The 24,333-nt window shown below is 48.4% G+C and overlaps 1 long non-coding RNA gene across 4 annotated transcripts in view; it reads right to left on the bottom strand.

Moving 5' to 3' along the window:
• Nucleotides 1–24,333, bottom strand: part of LOC135916207 (uncharacterized) — a 353,303-nt gene that overhangs the window by 62,970 nt on the left and 266,000 nt on the right. The gene's annotated exons all lie outside the window — the stretch shown is intronic.

Below are 24,333 nucleotides of genomic sequence, written 5' to 3'. Positions count from 1 at the left end.
CAAACAAACAAACAAACAAACATTGACTAAAACAAAAAGGTATATGAAAAAACGGTGGATGACGCAGCGTCACCCCCAAGGGCGAAGTTAAGAAACAAACAAAGTGCTATTTCTGTGTAGCCTTAGGGGTTACAGCCTGCGTTTACATAAAGCTTCGCAGGTTATGCAGCCCATACACTATATGCGAGGGAACTCAGTGCCAGCCATCGGGGGGCGTCCATTCGTCCCTCCCTTCTGTTTACTTTTGTCGTATATAGAGTCGAAACCACGACGTCGCGCTCGAAATCACAAATGCAATAGCTATTCAGCCACAGAGGTGCGTTGCCGATGATTCAAAGCTTCCTCCTGGGGCCCATCTCTTCCTTCCTTATTTTCAACCAGCAAGCGAACCGTAAACATTCACGGCGGTAAGCGTCCAAGCTCGCGCTCTCTTATTATAGTGCGTACACGTAACGGGAAACCCACGCCAGCGACGTCCGTAATCTTCGCGCAGGCAAAGGTGTCAGGCATACGCTGGTGTAAGCAGGCCGCCGTGTGGGAACGCGGTATATCTACGGTTTCGTGTTCGGCGTGCTTGGCGGCAAAACAAGGGTGCCATGCGGTGAAACCGAAGAACAACACTAAGGAGAGTGCATGGACGCTTACGAAGGCGGCTCACAAAAAAAATAATAAAAAAAGAAGAAGAAGAAAAAAGAGAAAGAGAGGAAGAGAGAGAATGAACATTGCTTGCGCAACTGGGCTCAAGTGCGGATTGTCTTGACACAAACCGGGCTCCCGGTTGCGTAAAGGCGGCAGTGGCGTGTGTATAAATTATACTCGGAGATAAAAGCGAGGACCCGGTATAGAAAATGGCCGCGGGAGCCCTTACGCAACGAATAGGGGTTGCTCGCTTACACAACGTGCTCTCTCTTTGTGGCATTATTACACGCACCACCAAGTTCGGCGAAGACCAGACGGTGTGCGGGACTACGCCGCTGCAGCTTTGGCTGTGTGCACCAATCGGTGCCCTCGCATCTATGCAGAGAAGCTCGGCAACCTTTCACATTCGGTTTCAAAAGAAGTGTTACGGCAGGAGAATATGGGACCCGTTGGCCCTTCAGAATTGCCCTTTTCGCTTACGGGTTCGACTTCCACCGCTCTGAGTGCACAGTGCAGAGAGAGAGAGAGAGAGTGAGAGAGAGAAAATAATGTATTCTGAACCTCGACAAAACGAAGTGTTTCCAGCGATGCTCTGTCGGGGCGCAGTTCCAGAATCATTCTCGTGAGGCGATAATTTGTGGCGACGTAGTCGACAGGGTCGTGAAGGAACAGGTGCATTGTACAGAGTGGAACCGACGCAGCCTGCAGTTGTATCGGTGGGGTATAGCGAAGCATTCGAACAGACTCGAATGTAGCGAATGAATTGTACCAAACATCGTCATAACCACCATCACCATCATAACCACCACGATCATCATTGTCATCATAATCACAACAATAATAATCATCACTACCACCGTCGCTATATTTCTATCCAATGCAAAACGAAGGCTTCTTTGAGCACCTAGGTTTTTCGTGGAAATAGACAGTGGTGTCCTTCTTGGCAGTTGGGAGCCAAGTTGCACGTGGCTCCCAACTGTCGCATCCCGTGATTGCACTTCTGTGTACATAGAACTGGTCTGACGATGTCACCTCTGTGACACAATTGTAAAGAAATTGAATCAATAGGCGACTACATTTTATCATGTCGAAGATATTCAAACCAGATTTGCGACCATATATGTTGCGGAATCCATGTGGAGTATTACTAGATAAAAAAACAAAGAACTTAGCCAGCAGAGTACTGCGAAAAAATTTAGCTGGGCAATTTCTTGTATGTTTACATCACTATAAAACTCACTACAAGGCCACTAAAACTCCGATAAAGGAAAAGTGTCGTTAAGGTGACTAAAACTCGCTAAATTCAGAACTTTCCTGCTAAGTTACCAGCATCAGCTGTATTTGAGGGCAAAGCCGCACCAAGGAGTTATTTTCGGGACGGGTGCTGCAGTAACCATGGCGGCCATATTGAAAGATTTGGGGCAGACAGAACCATCCATGTAAACATGGATACGAACAGACGCAGCCACAAGTCTTCGCTCCCTCGCCCGCGAGCTCACGCAGAATCTGTGGAACACCAATGAGTTCACGAACGAACGTCTCCACAGATTGGATCCATGTCTGCAACTCCGCCTACCACCAGGGTTACCACGAGCGGAAGCAACACTTCTGTGCCGCCTGTGGCTCGGCGTGGCATTCACGAACCCTTATTCATTCCGCATTGGAATGGCCGACAGCCCTACTTGCGGCACCTGCGGCTGCGAGGAGACGATTCAGCACCTCCTTTGTGACTGTCCCAGCTACAAAGTGCCAAGAACTGTGCTCGTAACCGCGCTCGAAAAACTGGACAATCGCCCCTTTACAGAGGAGAAGGCTCTGGGACACTGGTCCAGACGGGCTTCGGCACTCAAGGCCTTAAGGGCTTTGCTGAAGTTTTTAAGGACATGCGAATTGTGCGATCGCCTTTGAGTGTTGTGTCGCGTAGTATCGCGGTACTGCGTGAATTTCCTTAATTTTTTTTCTCTTCTTCTTCTTTCTCCTTTTATTCCCTTTACCCCTTTCCCCAGCACAGGGTAGCCAGCCGGTACTTGCACTGGCTAACCTCCCTGTCTTTCCTCCTCTTTGTCTCTCTCTCTCTCTCTTGAAAGATTTGGGCTCACCTATTTTCGCTTGTGAATCGCGCGCATCGCTAACATAAACACACCACGCACTGAAAATTTGTCTTATACACGTATTATAATGACATACGTATATGTGGGCTGTGCGAAGCAATGTATAATCGCAGCGACAATGTCATGGGGGTAGTCAAAACCCCCTCCCTCTCCTCCCCCCTTGTCACGGCCCTACTTTGACGTACCAGTTTGCCCGGATTTATGCACACCCGAGAAGGTTTCGTTTTCTTTAGACCCTACCGGCCGGCGAACGAACGCACGGACGCATCGAGGAACACACGAACGATATCCCGCACCGCGCGAACCGGTTCGCACTCGTCGTCCTCGTCGCGGCGACTGACGCGACTACAGCGACTCCCGGTGACAGGGCTCAGCTGCAGGCGGCGACATTAAGCGGACGCCCTCCTTTCCGCGCCGCGCTGGCGGCGATATCGCCGCGTCCCCCGCCAACGGGGCGACGGCGGCGGCGGCGGCGCACGGTGACAGCGCAGAAACGCCACGCGACGCTCCACAGCGCGGCGGTCCAGCGTCAGCCGCGCCAGCGTCGCGGCGCCGGCGGGGCGCGCAACAGATGCCGCGCAGGCCGCCTGTTGATCCTGACTGGCCATCGATCTTCCCCCCTCCTAGACTCGCTCTCCTTCATCCCCCCTTGCGCTGCCCTTCTATGTATATTTTTTCATCTAGTTCTCGCGTTTCTCCCTTTCGCTTTCCTTTCGCTCGCAGATGCATTGTTCCAGCCGCATTTGGGCGCAACTTTTTCTATTCGTGCCGAGTTTGATATTTTTCCTTACTTTGTTTCGCTCATTTTTCTTTTGCGTGTGTGCGCGCGCTTAGTCGCTTTATTTTTTCGTCGCGTCTCTCGGCCGTGAGTGTGCGTTTGCCCTTTACCTCTTCTTTTATAACGGCAGTAATTGTGTTCGCGCCCGTATCCCGCCCATTTAGTCCAATTTCTCTTCGCCGCAGTGCTTCTTTATGTTTCACCGAACTGCGCCCGAGGTCTGTTGCTCCTGCTTTGTAAGCAACATGTTCTGTTTGTTATTTTAATTTCTTTATTTAGAAAGGCTGATACAGGATAGTCTAGCGAAGCGGCCACAGCGACCCCAGTCCCATTCTTGTCTTTTTTTTCTTTTTTCTTTACAAATGTCTCGCGAATGGTTACCGCGAAGTAACGGCAAATGAAGCGCTATTGAGAGCTCTCCTTCTTTCTGTTTGCTGCAAATGTGACAGAAACTAAAGTGTAGTCAATAGCTAAGCATAGGAATCCTCTTTGTTCAGTTGAAATTTATCCTAATGCAGGGACTGGGTGTTGACGAACCAATGAGTCGCTGGAAGTCTGAGACGTGAAAACAATCCCGATTCGCCTAAATTTCCAACAAAGCCAGCCTCAAGCTGCGAAAGGGAAAGAAAAGCTAGTAACCACAGAGCAAATAAAGACTTCCAGCCCACTGGACTTGATTTCGCAGAGGCTTCTCGCAATTTAACTTCGACTACATTTAGTCTACACCTGCCCCGTCAAAATGAACATAATACTTAGGGATGTATGTATAATCTCCAGAGACGTGGGCGAGGCAGTTTGCGGAACTTGTTGTATATCTAGCGGGAAAATCAAGACGATTCGAAGTGCTCGATGTTTTTTGTAAGTTACAACCGTATGAAGAGTAAATAGAACATCGCGGTAAATAGACTGCAATGGTGAAGTGAGAAACGGAGCATTTGGACTAGGAGACTGCAAAAGCACAATTTCCGCCAAGGAGCGTCCAGCTTTCGATTTTTTCTAAAGTGTAAGCTAAAATTTACGACAGCAGTGTCTGTAAGAGGAAATTCGGTGTTTTAGTGGAAAGAAGAAGGTCTTTTTTTTTTAAAGGAGGTTTCTCTCTTTAAATGTGGCAGATTGTTAGCCACTAGCGATATCTACACAGGCTCCCTTCAGCAAAGCGGTGCGGCCTGGTCTCGCCACGGTGGCTCAGCAGCTATGGCTCTGCGCTGATGAGCACAAGGTCGCGGGTTCGATTAGGGCCGCTGCGGCCGCATTTCGACGGGGGCGGAATGCAAAAAAAAATGGCTGTGGCTTAGCTAAGGTTAAGCCCAGGATGCGAAGCATACTAACCTTTATTTTAGTTGTTGAACCACTGTTTAGCCTGGTGAACTGCTGTTGCTTGGCTGTGTTTGGTTCGGCTAGACGAAGAAACAACTCATGCATTACTCTGCTTCGCCTTCAAGAGTGGAACGCGACAGCGTTCCCGTCGACCCGCCAAGGGGTGTAAGACAATGGGCTACGGCGCAGCGACTACGCGCCCCGCATCGGACGCGGTGAGCGTCGAGCAACGCAGCGTTCGGCGCGGCAACGAAATGTGCGCCTGAGCAAGCGACGCACGCCTGAGCCTTAGAAATAGCTCGTTTCTAAGGCAACACCGCATTCACTAGAGGCGCTTTTGTACAGCTTTGAAGCATCGAACTCGTGGCTGAGTGGTAGCGTCTCCGTCTCACACTCCGGAGACCCTGGTTCGATTCCCACCCAGCCCATCTTGCATGTTTTTTATTCATGAAGTGCCTGCTGGGATTTATCGGTCACGGCCAACGCCGACGACACCGACGCCGACGACACCGGCTTTTCTGCGACACGAGCTCCTTCACGCTGTCGCGTTAAAATAATACGGAACCTCCACAACACGATAACTGCCATGGCCCGCTGTGGAGTTCCGGGATGGTAAATCACACGTTTAAGATACTGGTGTCAGGAAGCGGCCCTAAGTGACCCGAGGGTGCGTAAAAAGCTGGCCTGCTAAGACAGTGATATGCGGAATGCTGCTATCATACAGTTTCTCACTACATTACCTAGAGGGCAATCTGGCGCTGCTGCGCTGTGGTATGCATGGGAATGCCGGTATGTTGTGACTTCGGATTGGCATCGTTCTCGTAGAGACGGAACACCTTGAAGACGCGCTTGGCAAGTACCGTTCTGTCTGTCACAATGATTCATTTTCTACTAGAACAGCACGTGAAAAGCTGTTATAGCTTTATTATTACACCAAAACATGTTTTGTTTAACTATGAGAACTTGATATTGTGTGTACGACTACATGTTACGTAAAAAGTATCAGCGGGCCGCTAAAGTTAGAGGACAGACGACAAGGTTCGCGCTCGCTTTGGAACAGTTGGTCGTCTGTTCTTGCTTTTCTTCGCTTGGTCATGCATCGTGGGTGAGTAAATATGTAATATGCGTGAATGGAAACATTTTATGAAGATTCTACTTTGAGAACGCGTTATTTTTGTAGCCATATCCACGTTTTAGACGAAGCCTCTTACAACACCAGCCAACACGAGCCCCGCAGACACATATACCGTCATTCCCATGACGGCACGGTGCCCCCTTAAGAAACTCACATAGACGGTGGCGCCAGATTACCCTCTAGGTGTTATAGTGAGAAACTCTATGGCTGCTATATGCGGGAGCCCCAACCTCGTATGAGTTGGCTTCTCTGAAACAAGAAAAGCAAACAGGTAACGAGGAAATATTTGTTACGCACATAGCGGGAATTAAGCAAAGCCTGAAGGTAGAACTTGCCGCCGAGGAGCCGAACGAAGGCCAGACGCGGAGAGGGAGACAACGCTTCTTAGTAACATACTAACCGAATATCTGGCACTGAAGCCAATCAACCAATGTGGGTGTTACATAGTTTTTTACGCGATCAAAATTATGTAAGCTGTCCATATTGCAATGCGTATAGCGGAGAAAGCATGTACACAGCCTCCACACCCCTCAGCTCAGAATCTATTTTTTCCTCAAGTTAACGTAAATGATCAGTGTCTTTTATCTTCCGTAAACGCAATACCTTTACAGAATTACGTGTTACCGGAGCCGTAGAAGGCAGTGAGAAACGCTGGTAGCAACATCTATTTAAAATTATCCTACCTATACAACGCTTTGTTCAAGGATTTGTCATGTTGCATGTTTTCGACGAAGGAAAATTGCAAGAAAATACTGCATGTTAATGACTATGCAAGGACTAACCTTTTACATTAGCGGTTAAGTCGAATATGGCAGATCACTGCAGTGATATCTCTGTCCTCTCTCATTGAACTTTACCGCACAAGGTGACGCTACTATCACTATAGCTACCACCCACTTCTGATTGCTCAGTATTCCGCAAGCGATACGACGGTTACGGAAAGGGTACTGCTTTTAATGTAACGATTTCATGAAAGCATGCAAACACAGATACATCATCTTCATTCGCTTTAGGCGATCAAACAGATACAGTTAGCAGAGTTGTGGTATCTCGTTTCGGTGCAGAGATACACAGCTGTTGACTATGCACTACATTTTTTTTTACCGATTTCCAGGAATCTTTATAAAAACTGATAAAACGAAGTGTGTTGTCATTCATGCGTTTAAGTTACATCCCTGAGTATAATGAACACAAATGTAATTTTCACTGCATCAATATTAAAGGGTGCCGGCCTGCTCGGGAATAATACATGATAGCCGAACAAATGTGATGGACCCCGCTTCTATGTACAACGACTTGGCAGTAGAATATGACAAGTTATTATAAAAGAACACGCCAAACCACAAAATAATTTGTCCTTGAACAGTTTCCACACTTTCCCCATCAATATTCTCTCCTTATTATCATTTTCGTTTTCATTTTATGTGGGCTGTGTTCCCCTGCAAAGCACGAACCCGCAGGTACAGAGGAAACCAAGAGAGCAATGTCACTCTTGTATTCTGTGTCGTTTGCACGTGCAATTCGACTTTAAAGTGAGAAAATCGAAATGAATCACGAAGCTCTGTGCAACATATATCTATTCGAATACCGCGTTATTGTGTTCAGGTTTCCTTCCCCTATTCTTCCGTTTTTAGTCCACGTCGGAAGCAGAGTAGCTGGCTGTGAAGTTGAGAACCCTTCTGATGAAAAATAAATATATAAGAATACAATAATTAACAGCAGTGATACAGATCAACACGCCGTCATGTCTGCTTGCGCACCTCTTAAAATATCATTGTCTTGAATTATTCTACCCATACTAAAGCGACTTATACTGTTTTCCGTTAGCCATGTTTACATTCAGCGCTATGTGCAAGCTCTTTTATCTTGTCATCTGGTGAGGCAACAAGAATGCATGATCACCAGTGAGCCTCTAGAGTCTGTTCAGGAGTACGTTTATCTAGGTCGTTCACTTACAGGGGAAACCGGTCACTAGAAGGAAATTAACAGAACAACAAAAAAGTCGCACTTTCGCCCCACAGGCGAAGTATCGATTGCTACAGCAAATTAGTGGACAGCTAGCTATGCGAAGTAAGTATAGTAGCTTAATGCGCCATATAAACTTGTAAACATAGTCATACTAACTAAATTAACAAGCGTAGTATCACGCGCGTACAAGCAATCATGAACACATCTCACTCGATGACCGCGGAAACTCGCTGTCAAAACGCTGCAGTGAGGCAGTGAGGCAGCAGCAGCGAGCGAATCGACCTTCGTGCTGCGTCTCACATCAACGCGAACTAAGCCACGAAAAGACAGAGCACGGCGCACTCTGTCCCCGCCGCAGATGGCTTTCAACATGGAGGAAGGAAACTGAGGAGAGGCCCTACCCCCTCCGCGCGCTAGGAGAAAGGTGTGAAAGAAATGACGTAGTAGGTTCTCCTCTTTTTTGCAGTTTTTTTTATTTCTTTGCTGTAGCGGCCACGCTTTTCGGGCCCCAATGGCGGCTTTGTTATGTTTCTGCGCGCTCACACGTGTTGCTCCGTAGGTTTCGTACCGTGGCAAAGGCGCCGTGCGAGCAGGTTTGCGTTGGCCTCCGCATTTTGTTGCGCTGCGTTGTCTGGACCGCGCTCTACCGGATGTCGCTGCGGCCAGGTGGGACAGGAGGAACTAAAGTTCGTGAAATGAGCGCGCACGCAACGCTGCACGCAATGTACCGCGCCACGGGAATGGCTACGGACGAAGGAATATCCGCGGGAAATTTTGCCCTCTTTGGCGGAATCGTGCTAACGTGCTAACGATTGCTTAGTATTGCTGCGGAGCGCGCGGGTCCGAGCAGCACGGTTGCGCGCAGCGCGGCGTGCTATCGCGAGAAATGTAAACAAGAGAGAGGAGAGCTGGCCCCGGAGCAACGCCATGAGCAACGCCAACTTCCGGCTTCACTTTAGCTTCACAAAGAGTGACGTCAGGGCCTCTCCTTAGTTTCCTCCCTCCGTGGCTTTCAAGATAAAGTGGCCTCAAGTAGAACGCGACCCCCCACCCAACCGTCCCCCCCCCCGAAGCCTTGCGCGCGACGGATGACGGCGCTCTTCCCACCCGCTTTCCTCCCTTGCGTCCGCGAGATCGAGCCGCCATCGCCGGCTCACCGTCACGCGTGTCACGTGTGACGGTGACGGTCACCGTCACGTGTGACGTGTGACGACACCGTGTGACGGTCACCGTCACGTGTGTCGCCCTTGGACTTTATACGGAACCTCACGGCGACGCCGACGGCAGAAGTGCGCCCGGAGTGCCCGTATAATTGCTATCGCAATAAAATGGGTCGGAGTGCATGCGGCAGGCATTGCCAAATCATGACTGGAAACTTACTACTGTCGTCGAAAAGAAACGTCTACAACCATTGCGTTCTACTGGCGCTAACATATGTGGCGGAAACTTGGAGATTACCAAAGAAGCCCGGGAACAAGTTAAGGATTGCACAAAGAGCGATGGAACAAGAATTGTTAGGGCGTGACATTAAGACGTTCAGAGTGGTGTGGATCAGAGACCAAACGGAGACAGCCGATATTCTAGTTTATATTAAGAGAAAGAATTGTAGCTGGGTAGGCAATGTAATGCGTAGGGCACATAACCGGTGGGCCATTAGAGTCACTAAATGGGGGCCAAGGGAAGCGAAGCGCAGCAGAGGACGGCAGAAAATTAGGTGGGTTGATGAAATCAGGAGCATTGAATACGGAAGTTAGGATCAGCTAGCGCAACACAGGGGTAATTGGAGGTCACTAGGAGAAGCCGTCGTCCTGCAATAGGCAAACATAAAGAGGCTGCTGATGATAATGATCTCGCCGTCATTAGTAGGAATGATCGCAAAGTAAGCTGCGTCTCCATGCCAGACACAACAGCTGAAAGGGCTTAAAACAGCTCATTAGAAATATACCTTCTTTCATGTTCGAACCATAAGAAAGAAAAGGCGAAAACTCCCGCACTGCAGTCGTCATCGACTTCCCCCTTTCTGCCCATTTCCCCGCATCTCATCGCAACACGCGAATCATTCATCTCGCGATACACACTCCGCGTTTCCTCTTTCGCGCTCCGATTCGGGGCCGGCGGCGCCATCGCCAAACTAGATAGCACAAGGAGGGAGGGGGGGTTGAAGAGAAGGGGGGGGGGGAGCGTCAGCGCGACGCGGCGCGTCGTCCTCGTTTCGGGGCCCCTCCCCGGGCCGGACCTTTTCGGGCGCGGCGGGGTCCCACCCCGGGCATGCGCTCCACCCCTTTTGGCGCGCGCGGGAGAGAAGAGCGGTACGACGAGCGCCTCTTGGGCGACGTCGGAACGACTCGGCCGGGGCGATGCGCGGGTCGAAGCGACATGCGCCCGGGGCGAAGAAGCGCGCCGCTTCCCCAATCGGGAAGAAGCGCTCAGCCCGGCCGGCCGCATCGCCGCCTCTCTAATCTGCGCGCACCCCGCGACCGGATCCGAGCGGAGCGACGACTGCGCGCGCGCGCTCCGGGCGGAGGCGCCGAATTCGAACCGATGCGGCAGCGTCGTCCTGCGGTGTCGGCACACCGAAGCCCGAGATGCGTGGAGAAACACGCTCGCTGAACTGAACCGTCACGAAGGTAACATCTTACACCGGAACACCTTATTCGGAACGCGTAGCGTTTCGAACAATACGCAGCGTTTCACTACGCTAACCTCGCTAACGTAGCCTAGACTTACCTAATCTAACCCAACCTAACCAAAGAAACAGGAAGGAAGGAAATAAGTGGAGAAGGAAGGCAGGGAGGTTAACCAGTTTAGCCTAACCGGTTTGCTACCCTACACATGGCAGCGGGATGGGGGGGATGAAAGATGGGGAAAAGAGATAAAGAGCACATAACACGGCACACACATCGAGGGTTACAGTCTGTCACTCTTGCGCGGTACGTGACATCACTGTCACAGCCGCTTGTCCAAGCCCGTCTCCTTCATAAACCGGAGTAGACCCTTCGTCGCCTTCAACTGCGATGTCTTCTGTCGGCGATATGTGAAGATGGTTGCAACTGACAATGCTCTATTGTCAAGGTGCGCTAGAACGGACGCCATGGACTGTCTCTGAACATTATATTCAGGACAGTCGCACAGAATGTGTTCCAGAGTTTCCTCGCAGAGACAGCTATTGCAGAGAGCGTTGTCGGCCATTCCAATGCGAAAAGAGTAAGAAACAGAGTGCGTATTACTGATAACATGCACATATATTAATCAAAAGGCACAGCGCTTTGAATAGTGCAGATTTGAGGCAGTACGTATAGTACTTGTCAGTGGTATACGGGTTACCTGTGACCGCAAGGCTGACTATAGGCTCTATAAGGAAGTCTCTGTGATTTAAAGAAATTCTTGATGCTACGGCATGTTAGATCAGGCTCGCCTCTCTGCCTTCCTTCAAATAAATGATCTCTCTCTCCCGTCACCAGATAAGCCAGAAGTCCCAACAACTTGCGGAACGAAAAGAATTTTCGTCGTCAAACGAAAAGAACTCTCGAACACAGAGTGTACAGAATGCCAGTATCCTGAGGACTGAGGCGTCCGAAGCGCCACAAGATCCGCACCACACAACCCAAACGACAGGTATGGTGAAGGAACACCGTAGCATGTATACTTTTGACTAAGTCTGTACCTATAACACAAACATTCGCAATACAGTTTTACATGATAATTTGTAAAGAGCGCCAAGATCTTTATTAGAAACTTCAGGAATGTGAGAAAAAAAAAACAAGAACCGATGACACGATTGCTTGCTTTAGCATATTGTACTTTCGATTTAGAATCATGGCACTTAATTATAAATGAGTCCATCTGGAACAAATGAGTCAAGTTCTGATGCAGAAGTACAAAAAGGGTACAAACGCGTTCTTCGGTCAAGTCGCAGTGGACCGATTACGCGTGTCTGATTTGCTGATTTAAAATAACCTGGGTGAGCCTTCGCAGAAAGGCCATCCCGACGCAGCCTTCTTGTATGCTACTCATGGAGGAAGAGACACAATAAACGTTTATTCATAATAATAATCATCATCGTCGTCGTTGTCATCATTATCAGCCTATTTACGTGCTCAGCAGGACGAAGGCCCTTCCCAGCAATTCCAATGCCAAGTGTATTCCGCTAGCTGATTCCATCTTATGCCTGCGATTTTCCTAATTCCATCAGCCCACCTAGTTATCTGCTATTCTCGACTGCGCTTCTCTTAGCACCCATTCTGTGACTCTGATAACCTGTAGGTTATACGTTCTACGCACTACATGGTCTGCCCAACCCCATTTTCTTCTTCCTAATGTCAACTAGAACATCGGCTACCGCCGTTTGGTCTCTAATCCAGATCAGTGCCTTCCCGCCCTTAATGTTACCCCTATGATTTCTTGTTCCATCCCTCGATGCATGGCCCTTGACTTAAATGTTTATTAGCGGTCCCAATCCCTGGCTCTTTTTCGTTGCCCAGAAATTGTTTGGCTAAGGATTCTCAGAGAAGTGGCTCGGATCCCCCGACGGGGAGCGATCCACTCTTCCCAGGAACATTGATTGGAGGGATGAGGGTGTTTCGTTGACAAAGGTTGTTCAAAACAATCGCGTTACTTAGAGGAACATGCGACATGAATAACTGGTCGTTGTTGTTTTCGCCTTAAACACATGACACTTACCCACGAGGGGGCATTGGCCAAGGTTCGCAAAGAAAACATATTATTAAGTCCTAGCTTCCACTTTAACTTAGTGGCATGTATTAACTATATTTAAATAATAATACATATAAATTGTCTTTATTTCTTTTTTTTAACATTGATCATGCCAATGCCAGCCGCTAGAAACGGCTCAAGAGAATATGGACCGGTTTCCAGCTGGCGCTGACGTATACATCCTCTTGTTTCTCGTTTTACAACCAAACCTAAAGCACCGGGGAGAAGGGGGGGAGGGGGGGAAGAGCTGAATGTATGGCGTATCCGCGCCTTTTGATCATGGGTATGCTGATCATTTTGAGCATGGGGGAGTAGGTCGGATTCTACAGAAAGAATACTTGTAGTTTTATGTGATGGGCATTCAAGTTCATGCCTTCCTACGTGCTCATATGCCTCCACTATTCAGGAATTTCGACTTAATCCCAGAACATAGATTCTATTCTTATAACTATAGCTCCTAGGTAAAAACAAAGCCTTGAGTGTCCCCAGGCATTATTTTTGTTGCACACTGAACCGAATAGTAAACACTATCGTGAAGGTAACACCTTATACCAGAAAGAAAAAAAATTATGTGAAAGAATGTTTTCGTACACACGCCCCGTTAAATTATTGATCCGGAATTGAAAACAATGTTAACACTGTTAAAAAAACTACGTACGATAGTTTGTAAAAATGAAGTGCGCTTTGTAACACTCTTGTATGAAATTCTAACTTTCTTCGAACTATATGTATAAATACAAAATACATTTCACTTTCTTGTCGTTTTGATTATGCGGAAAATGAAGTAAGCATATTGTATGCCACCATACTTGTTTTAAATATGTAAAACTTATATTGCTGCATATAACGACGTATTACTGAACTATGCTCGCAATATATGTCTATGAAGTTTTATTTTGTGTTCCCCGTGCTTACTGCTTGCCTTTTAACAGGGGGCCTGGACGCCCTTGAAGTGAAGCAAACGTTCACATTTTGTCTTGCGTTCTTTCTATTTTGTATATAGGGAAATGGAATAAAAAATTAAATTTATTGACTGCCGCTACGTGTCTTGTTAGTACTATGTGCAGATTTGGAGTGTGGCTAGCTGTCTCGCAGTTTACGTAGAAATTCGTTTCTTTCAGGGTGTTATCACTTTGCTTCAGTGTAGGTCTTGTAGTTGGTCAAGGGATGGGACGGACCCGAGTATTTGTATTCTCGCGCTGACGTGTTTGCATTAATTTTCGCTGATTAGTTGACGGTTAGACGCTGCATACGAGAGTGGGCCTTAGTTGATGCTTAGATTTATGTGGCGTTTCAAAACATAGTACTGCCGCTTGTGTATTTCAGTATCTGCGTACGGCGCCTTGGTTAGCGGCAAGATTGTGGATGTATGTATTCGTCCTAGTGAATAAATAAAATGCTTCCGATTCTGATGTGATATGCGTCGCCGCGGTGTGTTATCGTGTCAGAAATTGCGTTTTTGCCTTCGTAATTGTGTTGAAGCTGGCATTCATGCCAGTGGGGCCATGGAATAGGGACCCCAACCATCGTGCCTTATTTTATTTACATTCAATAAAATTTTTACTCACTCACTGCTTGGCGTCCATGCAATACACAGTCGAACGCCGATAAAGCGAAATAACCCGTACAGCGAAGGATTGATCATGTCCCGGCTGAATTCCTAACTTTCAGGTGCATTGTGAACGCCTGTACCACGAAAATCACTACGACGAGTTTGTCTGCACAACGAAGGAATTCGTTGCACTGCCCTGGGCAGGCGTTACGAAGGCGTGTCCTGCGCTAGCACTCATGGAAACGTTAGCGACGGCGCACTTGATGAGGGTGCCGATATTAGAAGTATTGCTGTACTCTTCCAGGAACCGGTCTAGTCGTACGATGCTTGTTCCAACGCATCAGGGGGGTGCGACGGCCGATGAACGCGTTGCAGTTGGAGGTGAGGCGATGATTTAACTGTAACCTAATACCGGCGGCGTTTTAACAGTAACATACGGTGGAAAGCACGCAAATGTCAGCGAAAGCAAATGTAATGAAGACCTTGTACACGAAACAAGAATTTTCGCGGCAAAGGAGGCGACAGAGGCATTGGACAATCTGTAGCTTTAGTTTGCGTAGCTCCTGCACTTCGCAGCGGGACAACCTGTGGTCCTCGGTGCAGTAAGGTTGGCTGCAGCCACACATTCTTCCAGACATTAAGTGTGCGCAAAAAAAGACAACCTATTTCTCTAAGTCGCTCTTCAATTTATGGCAAAAAAAATATGTTTTCTTATGTTGAGCGTGCTTAGCCTGCTCTGTTGTTATGGAGGTCCCTTACAACAAAGGGACCTCCATAACAAAAAATTTCAAAGGACCCAAGCCATTCTTTATAAAGGCGTTTGACTGTACTCGGTCTGTCACGGGAGTAGATTACAGGGACGCTCAGGTGCGCCGTTTCGTGCTCTTCCTGCTCGCTTAGTGCATCGCGCCGAGGGAGACCAAGATGGGCTGAGGCAGGCACGCTCACGCTCGCATAGTACTTGAGACGCGCCGAACAAATTGAAACGCAAAAAAAAGCGGCTAGAAAACAGCTTGCGGGTGCATGTATTCGACTGCAAACGGCAGGACGTCTAAGATTTTTAGTCACACGCGGCCCAGGGAGCGGAGGTTCTCTATTCCTTGACTGTCGCGAACTGCTGCCGATGAATCACACAGCAATAAGGCACCGAAGAAGGGTGCGCGTTTAAAAAGCAACGAGATGAAGACGAAAGCCAGAACAGAAACGATAAAGAGAAGAGCTTCAAGACCACGCCACCTGCTTCCGGCGCTCATTAGTGAACATCCCGCAGCGAGTGCGTGGCGGTCGCCTATTGGCTGCCTCTATTCAGGTTGCGCGAGTTCTTTGTTTTTCCGCAAAGCCCACCACATGCTCTGCGCGTCGGGCTTTGCCGTACAGCGAGCACTTCATACTGCCTGCGCTGCGAGGCTCGTTTGCTGCGTAAAGCGGAAACCGCGAGGAACTCGGTTCCGTGGGCTTGCAGAATGAGCCGGCATTCACTCTTGCTCACTAAATAATATTTTCACCGGCTATTGTGTAGTTGCTCGCACTCGTGTGTGATCGCCCTTGCTGACACTAGCTGAGCTTTCTACCGATGCCCCACTCATACTCGCCAGCGCTCGATCGCGTTCGTACTCGCTTCCACCTCTCTCGCGCTCATACTACTACCACTCGCCGACAGTCATTCACATATAGATGCTCACGTCCACTCACGCTCATCGACAGTCACCCACGTCCACTAAAACTCACTTCCGTTCATGGCCCCGCGGCCTAGTGCGCACTCGAACCCTTCGTCGCTTGCTCAAGCTCCATCTCAAGCCTGTGAAACAAGAGCGGAGCGAGTGTGTGTCAGTGCACTCGTGAGGGAGTATGCCGGCCCATGCTCTATTATACGATGTTCTTTTTTACTGCGTTGGCATAAGGAGTGCCAAAGTGAAAGCGGAGGAGAAAGTGTCTGTGCTTGTGAAGTGTGGGAAAACGGTCACGTAGTAAAGGTAGAGGGGGGATCGGAGAGCTTTGAAGCGCTTGCAACGCATGTGTGTGCGTGTGTGTGTGTGTGTGTGTGTGTGTGTGTGTGTGTGTGTGTGTGTGTGTGTGTGTGTGTGTGTGTGTGTGTGTGTGTGTGTGTGTGTGTGTGTGTGTGTGTGTGTGTGTGTGTGTGGCGCGCGCGCGCGCGCGCGTTAGCCTAACTGACGGTGATCTGCTCCGGACGACCTCACACTGCATTTCGCTCCTCGAAGAGATAAGACGTGTGTCGAGTGAGCTCCTGAAGAACGTTTTGCACTGTTGTGAACGCGGTGTCAACCATGGATCCGTGCTCCCCGATAGGTGCAACGTAATGCTAACTCGTTCCTCCCGCTTTTGCCGCTAATACGATACTGAATTCTTCTTTAACATAATGTCACCTTTATGTCACGTTGCGTGGTTGCACTATAACATAAAACCATCGAGATATGTTTGATGTGACGCCCGATACCGGTTTTGTCCACGTAGCATATGAGGCACCCCACAACTTGGTGCCAACTTACCTCGAAACGCCGGAGACGCGCCCCTCACATTTTTAAAGTACTGCGGACGGTGTAGGCACTCCAAATTAGCGAGACTGCATTGCTAGCCGCGCTTCGCAGTGCTGCATGCGTAATCTGCTAAACTGAACCAATTTTTTGAGGCCAGTTATTCGGTCTACATAGTCTACATGGTCAACTTTCTTAAAAACACATGTGCCGTAACATAGGAGACTACATCGTTATTTATTCTAGTTAATTTCTTAGTGAATGGATAACATTGCTTTTTTTTTTTGCAAATGATGCCTGCCTTGCAAGACAATTAGTTTGGAGTGGCTTTACTCGAGTTACTTCAGTAGGCTTTAAATGAAAAGTGTTCAACGTAAGAAAGAAAAAAAAAGAAAGAACACACATTGTATAGTGAGCAGTTTCACAATACTTTTGACGTCCGATGTGTTCCTCTAAAAGAGCACTGAAATTTGAGTATCCAATAGCGCCCTCAGCGTAAAGAATCCGCCCCGGCCCGAATTTGGACTAGCGACCTCGCGCTACGCTTCACAGAGCCGTAGCCACCGAGCATCAGCCGCACGTGAGCTCAAAATTAGTACATGTGAGCCGCCCAGGGGTGCTAATTTCGACACTACAACCACGACAGGTCTGTAAGTGAGGCTTCTGTTATATCTGTGCCAAGATTATACCACCTTTATAGACGTCACATGATAGAGTTACGAGTTACTCTTGTGCTTTTGTTTTTCTTCAGCCTCTAGCTACGTACCCGCCATTCTATCCACACAAAGTATTTGAATTTTATCCATAAACTTTTGGAGGATAGCGGTGAATTGTGCTAGTTGGCATCGATTGACAATTGCTACCACGCTTCCCTTCGTCTTCGTCTTGTAGCAATTAGGAAACCTGGGTAGTCAGTGTAGTGCCTCATCTGGGCGTTTCATTCGTCTTTGCGTTACGCCTGTCTCGCTGCAGTACAAACACCTCACGAATACGACAGGGAACACTTCATCTCAGCTCAAACAGCGTTCCTTGCAAGCTTGCAGGGCAGAAATTCACTCACAGTTCTTTTTATTTTACGTTCCCCTGTTGGAGAATCCTGCTCATGTAACTTTTTCTCAATGCAAGCACACACGAGGAGGCTTACCTGCTCTGAACACAAATATAGTGTTCCCTTTCATATTGGCGGATGCTGCACGCATTGCTCCGTCGACATTAACTAGCTCAATTCGCTGTTCTGCTCCACACTGCCAAATCGCGTCACGTCCTAGGTCGGAAACACGGCCCACCAAACAAAGAAAAAAATAGATAGAACACATACCACGAAGTGCCATCTGTCTGCACCAGTTTTCTGCTCTGTTTTTTAGCTGGACACGAACCAGTGCAGTGTTGCACGCTTCCAACATGTTGTTATATTCCATTATGTCGGCGGTCTGAGCCAATCAGAGAGGCCGAAGCTGCCCTGCCAGCCAGTCCGAGCTGGTAAGATGGCGAGTTGGACAATTTGACGGGATTGGAAGACGTCTGTAATATAGCGCTCCTGGTTATCACCTGAAAGTCCGCAATCGACGGACGCGTGGCGCAGGGTTTCTCCCGTAGTTCGCGCGAACTTCCCCGTGGCCTGCGGCAGAGACACCCACCTCAGTAATCTCCGAGGAGGCGAGCGCAGCAAAGTCTGTGGTCTGCTCTCTGAGAGCCCGGGATTCGGTATTATCTTTACTCGGGACCACCACAATTCGACAGTTGGTGTTCAGCCTGTTGTGCCTACACCGGCTAGCGTTGGAGGCTCGCTGTCTTGCGCGAGCGGAGGCGCTGCGGTCCTGTTTGATTGATTGATTGATTGATTGATTGATTGATTGATTCATTCATTCATTCATTCATTCATTCATTCATTCATTCATTCATTCATTCAGAAGCCTACATTGCCCAATTGAGCACTGTTGTACGGATGTCGGACGTCAGGAATAAACGACAAAAAAAAAGGCAAGCAGACAGGTGCATCTTACACTTGAACATTGAAATAAAACATACATCTTGCGAGGATGAGCAAAACACATTTGCGGAAACATCTACAACACTCTCATCCAACTGATTCCGCTCGCGAATCGTAAAAGAAAAAAAAAGAAGAATGCGCGAAGACATCCGCACGACATCTTATGTCTCGAAATTTTTTAGCATGGTCGTTCCTGTGCGTTAAGTATTGCGGGTTCATCATGCAGAAATATTTATTGTGACTTAGCAGTTGTCACTACGTTTATTCCGAGTCGAAGATGCGGCGAACCGATCACGCCCACAGCACGGATCACACTCGAGAGCCAGCCCCACAAGTGATGATGAAGAAGAACCCCATATGAGCCCCACATGATGATGATCATGTACAGATGACAAAGAATAGCTTATAAATGGCCTCACTAATGTCCCCTCGCGCGAGAGCGGCCATCCTGGCCGCAATTCAAAGGGGCGGTGAACGCCTCGTGAAGGGCTTCATACGGGAAACGTGGACAACCTCAGCGGCGCGGCAGCGGCGGTCATTTGGAGCAATAACTGGTACCACGCGATAGTTAACCGGAGAAGTCTGCTCCAAGACTTTGTAGGAGCCGATGAACCAAAGTTGAAACTTGTCACACAAGCCAGGAGTACGAACGTGTGTCCGGAGTAGCACTTCGTCGCCAGGGCGGAAGCACACGTCGCGATGAGAGGCGTCGTAATGCTGCGTGTGGTCCTGTTGCCGTGAGTCGGTGTTGATGCGGGCGAGCTGGCGACAACGCAGAATACGGGACACATATTCTTCACAGGAGGATGGACACTGATTTACAGTTGGCGCGAAGAAAGAGACAGGAACTGGGCGAACGACCATAGACAAGGTAGAATGGCGAGTAACCGGTCGTGCGTTGAACGGCGGTATTATACGCCAAAGTCACGAATGGCAAAATTGCGTCCCAGTTTCTGTGATCTGGTTCGATGTACATGGCTAGCATGTCTGACAGCGTGCGATGAAATCGTTCTGTGAGGTCGTTAGTTTGCGGATGGTAACTGGAGGTAGTCTTGTGGGTGGTTCCGGAGGCTCTGAGTACTTCGTCTACTAGTTGCGAGAGGAATGCTTTTCCACGGTCACTCAGGAGGACGCGAGGAGCACCGTGGCGCAGTATTAAGGATTGAAGTAAGAATGTAGCAACTTCAGAGGCTGAGGCAGAACTTACACAAGTTGTTTCGGCGTAGCATGTAAAGTGATCAACGGCTGTCACAATCCATCGTTTACCGGTGAGAGTCACAGGAAGAAGACCATACAGGTCAACGCCAACTATTTCAAATGGTTGCGACGGACAAGTAACCGGTTGCACTTGTCCGCTTGGAGCTGATGTAGGCAGCTTTCGACGCTGACATAGGGCGCAGGAAGCGACATACCTCGCTACACTGGCGTACAATCCAGGCCAGTAGAAGCGACCTTTGATGCAGTCATAGGTTTTCTGGAAACCAAGGTGACCAGCAGACATGTCGTCGTGAGAAGCCTGCAGGACATGAGCACGTAGAGAGCGTGACAGGACAGGAACCCAGCGCTGACCGTCAGGGTGATAGACATGACGGTACAGGACGCGGTTGTCAATCTTAAATTGCGGCAGCTGTCGACGAAGGCGGGCGTTAGGCGGGCGCGAAGCTCCTTGAAGGTGGTCCGTGATGCGCCGACAGTAAGAGTGCGCAAATTGATGAGATTGGAAGAATCTGTTGTCGTGTTTAGGCATCTCGTCTACAGTGGCCAACAAGAAAGCATGTGAAGAGGGGTCGTGCGAAAGCTTGTCACAGATGGTAGTTGGAGGTCCATTGCATGGTGTCGTAGGAAGCGGACAGCGAGAAAGCGCGTCTGCATCCTGGTGTTTTTTTCCGCACTTGTAGGTAATAGTAAAGTCGTATTCTTGTAGACGAAGGATCCACCGACCAAGTCGTCCAGACAAGTTCTTCAGTGTCGAAAGCCAGCATAATGCATGATGGTCTGTAACGATGGTGAAATGGTGGTCATGGGGATAAGGTTGGAACTTCTGTACGGACCAAACGATAGCTAGGCATTCCGATGCCTTCGAGGATGAGCTTGCTCTTTGTCGACGCGTGAACACGGCTATGACCGAATCAGACAGGGTTCGCCACATCCTCAAAGGCATCGGAGCTATTGCTTTCAATGCTTTAGCCATCCAGAACCCTGCTACCGTTGCTGATATCGTCGCTACTTGCCAGCGCCTTGACGAACTCGAATCAGTACGGTTGCAGCCAGACACCACTGCGAACACTACTGCCGACGACCCGACTTTACGTGCAATGATACGCGCAATAATTCGAGAAGAGCTCCAGTATCTTGGCTTAGCCGCAGGGCCTGTGTCTTGTCATGCGTGCGATACCAATCTGCGAGACGTTATCAAGGAAGAATTGGTGTCCATGGCTGTTGCAGCGTACACGGACCCTCTAACCCCTAGGGCCCCATCCACGCACGCACAAGTAGCCGCAGCTACTCCAGTCATCGTTCCACCGATGCTTCCAAAACCAACACCGGCCCCCATCGCGTCCATGACTACCAGCGCACCTACCCAGCACCTCCACCACTTGTGACGTAGCAGTTGTCACTACGTTTATTCCGAGTCGAAGATGCGGCGAACCGATCACGCCCACAGCACGGATCACACTCGAGAGCCAGCCCCACAAGTGATGATGAAGAAGAACCCCATATGAGCCCCACATGATGATGATCATGTACAGATGACAAAGAATAGCTTACAAATGGCCACATTATTAGTACTAGTTTCATCATGAAAAATGGAATGACAATAATTTTCCTCGCAAAACTTTTATCCACTGCTGAAGAGCTTTCTCACCTAGTTCATTATTAATGGCAGTTATATTCGAATTAATGCCATAATTACAACTCACAAAGCATGCAGCACGGTTTTGTATGTATTCAAGTTTATATTTTAGCATTTGGTCATGAGGGTTTCATACTTTACAAGCATATTCAAGGATTGTTAGCACAATGCTAACATACAGAGCTTCTTTAGGGCTTTCTGGGGAAGATGTTAATTTAGATTTAATGAAAGTTAGAGCACCACTGGCTTTACCAGTTGTATGACCAATATATTTATTCCAAGATAAGTCGGAAGTTAGACAGAGACAAAGGTATTTAATATGTTCAACGTGGCCAAGTGGTGTACTAGAGAGACTACAGCAAGAATGGAAGTGATTGTGTTTTCTGGTAAAACCAATAAAGCAACACTTACTTACATTCGAACGAATTCTCAATTTTTTTGCCCCATGAAGCCAGTGTCAATATCACGTTGTAAGACGTCAATATCATTAGTGCCATGTATGGATTTATAAATGACACAGTCATCCATGTACAGCCTGACATTTAAAGTTAACAGCTCTGACTAATCATTAATTTAAACTAAGAAAGTAGCGGTCCAAGCACTGAACGCTGTGGCGCAAAGGAAGACACGTCAACATACGAAGAATGAGGTCTATTTACGACAACAGACTGTTCTCTACAAGATCAACCAACCAAGAATAGTAGCAGGAAGGCCTAAAACGACAATTTATGTAATAAAACAGCATGCGGAACAGCATCGAAGGCCTCCTGAAAATCAAGTATTACCTTACCAACTTGCAGGCCCCTATCGTATAAACTTAAAACATCATACTAAAATTCACACAATGGCGTAACGCACGATAAACGAGATCTTAAACCAGGTTGAACTTATGAAAGAAACAATTGGATTGCAAATGTTTTATAACGCTGCTATAGATTACGTGCTCAGTGGTTTTACAACAGACGCGTGTCAAAGAACTTGGTCTGTAGTTATGAAGGCTATTTTGATTAGCGGACTTACGTATTGGCATAACATTCGCAAACTTCCACTCAGACGCGAGTTCCTGATCCCATACTGATTTAGAAAACAGAAATAGCAAAAAATACTTTTGTTCCACGTAGAAATAATTCCGTGTCTCATAAGCTTCAACTGTAAGTTGAAAATTCTTGCGTATATTTCCTGCCTGCCTAAATGGCACGGCGTTTCGCATAAGTTCACTTGGTATATGGACATATATCTAAATCTTTTACTTTTTAAATACACATAACAATAAATATGGGGAACTGTGTTCCAGGGAAATAGCCACTGCTATGAGCGAAACTTCGGGATAACAGTGGACATTTATACAACAGCGGCTATTTCAATGGAAAGCCACAATACTGAGCTCACATGTGTAACTTAAGCGGAACGCGATTCAATGGGTGCTGCCGCGCTACTTTCGACTATTTATTCTTTTTTGCGTAAATTAACGTCCTAGGTCTCTAAACCCTAGAAAATATAGTGGCAAGCTGCCGAGTGCCGTAAATAATTTATTATAATAGCTTTGATACAGTCTGTTTTGGTCTCCTTTCTCACGAAGATACTGCATCGTGACATCAGGACGCAGCGTCTGGTCACGTGAGACCAGAACTTTGCTACGTTTTACAGCGAAACTGCATTTGGCTAGCCGATTCGCCCGTCCGTCCGTTTCTCCGGCCGTCCGTCTGTCCATCCCCAGTATGCCGAAAAATCCTTCCACGCTACCCCATCCGCATGCGCGAAAAAAAAAGAGAGATAGGCACGCGCTCAGTCAACACCACCTAGATAGCACGAGAATTGTTTACTCCCGTCAATGATGTCCCACTACCTGGCCCGAAATTTCCATTGACAAGGCTGGCGTGATGAAGGCGGTCACGTCAAAATGACTGTTGCCTATTAGCGAGCCATTAGATTGCCATAAGATTCTATGGCAGTCGGGCCAGGTAACATGACGTCATGGAGTGGAGTGAAAAGCTCTTGTGCTATCTAGGCGGTGTTGGATTAGCTGCGCCAGTAGTGACGTCGTTGCTCTTCGTCGCAGTTGAGCGCGCGCGCAGCAGTTTCTCTCCCGCTGCGAAATGGATAGACCATGCGCCATACGTAGTCCTCAGGAGCAGGCAGCTTTCGATCAACAACCCCGCGAGCAGAACCGCGAACGAACTTGTCTACGCCGTGCGGATGTTGCAGCGCGGGCGCAAGAATACCCTCGTGCAGCCGAGCGCAAGCAGCAACTGCGTGCCGGGGATCCGGCAGATTGCCGAGCCATCGTTCAATGAACCACCGGTATTAACCCAGCGATAAACACCGGGGCCGCATGTTTCACCTTCGCTGTTTAACCATCAGTGCTGAGTACTTGGGCGGTAATTTTTTCACACTTGCTGCGGTTCGTTGTTGAGGGCCGAGTGAGCCAGAGCGAGTACGTGCGAGTGTCAAAACGTCACGATGTCCGGCTCCGATCGCACTGTCGTGCCGTCACAGTATCCCCATACGAAGGAAACCGAAACTCACTGTAGAACAATCGTGATATGTGTTTTCTACCGGCACTGTGAGAACTGAATTAAATTTTGGGGCATTACGTGGCAAAACCACGATATGATTGTGAGGCACGCCGTAGTGGGGGACTCCGGATTAATTTTGACCACCTGGGGATCCTTGACGTGCCGCAAATGCAAGGGACACGGGCATTTTTGCATCCCCCCCCCCCCCCCCCCCCCATCGAAATGCGGCCGTCGCGGCCGGGATTTGATTCCGCGACCTTGTTCTCAG

This window comes from Dermacentor albipictus, chromosome 9, assembly GCF_038994185.2.
Source record: "Dermacentor albipictus isolate Rhodes 1998 colony chromosome 9, USDA_Dalb.pri_finalv2, whole genome shotgun sequence".
Taxonomy (NCBI): Eukaryota; Metazoa; Arthropoda; class Arachnida; order Ixodida; family Ixodidae; genus Dermacentor; species Dermacentor albipictus.
The sequence above is the reverse complement of the archived record's forward strand: the minus strand, read 5'-3'. Positions and strand labels throughout refer to the sequence as shown.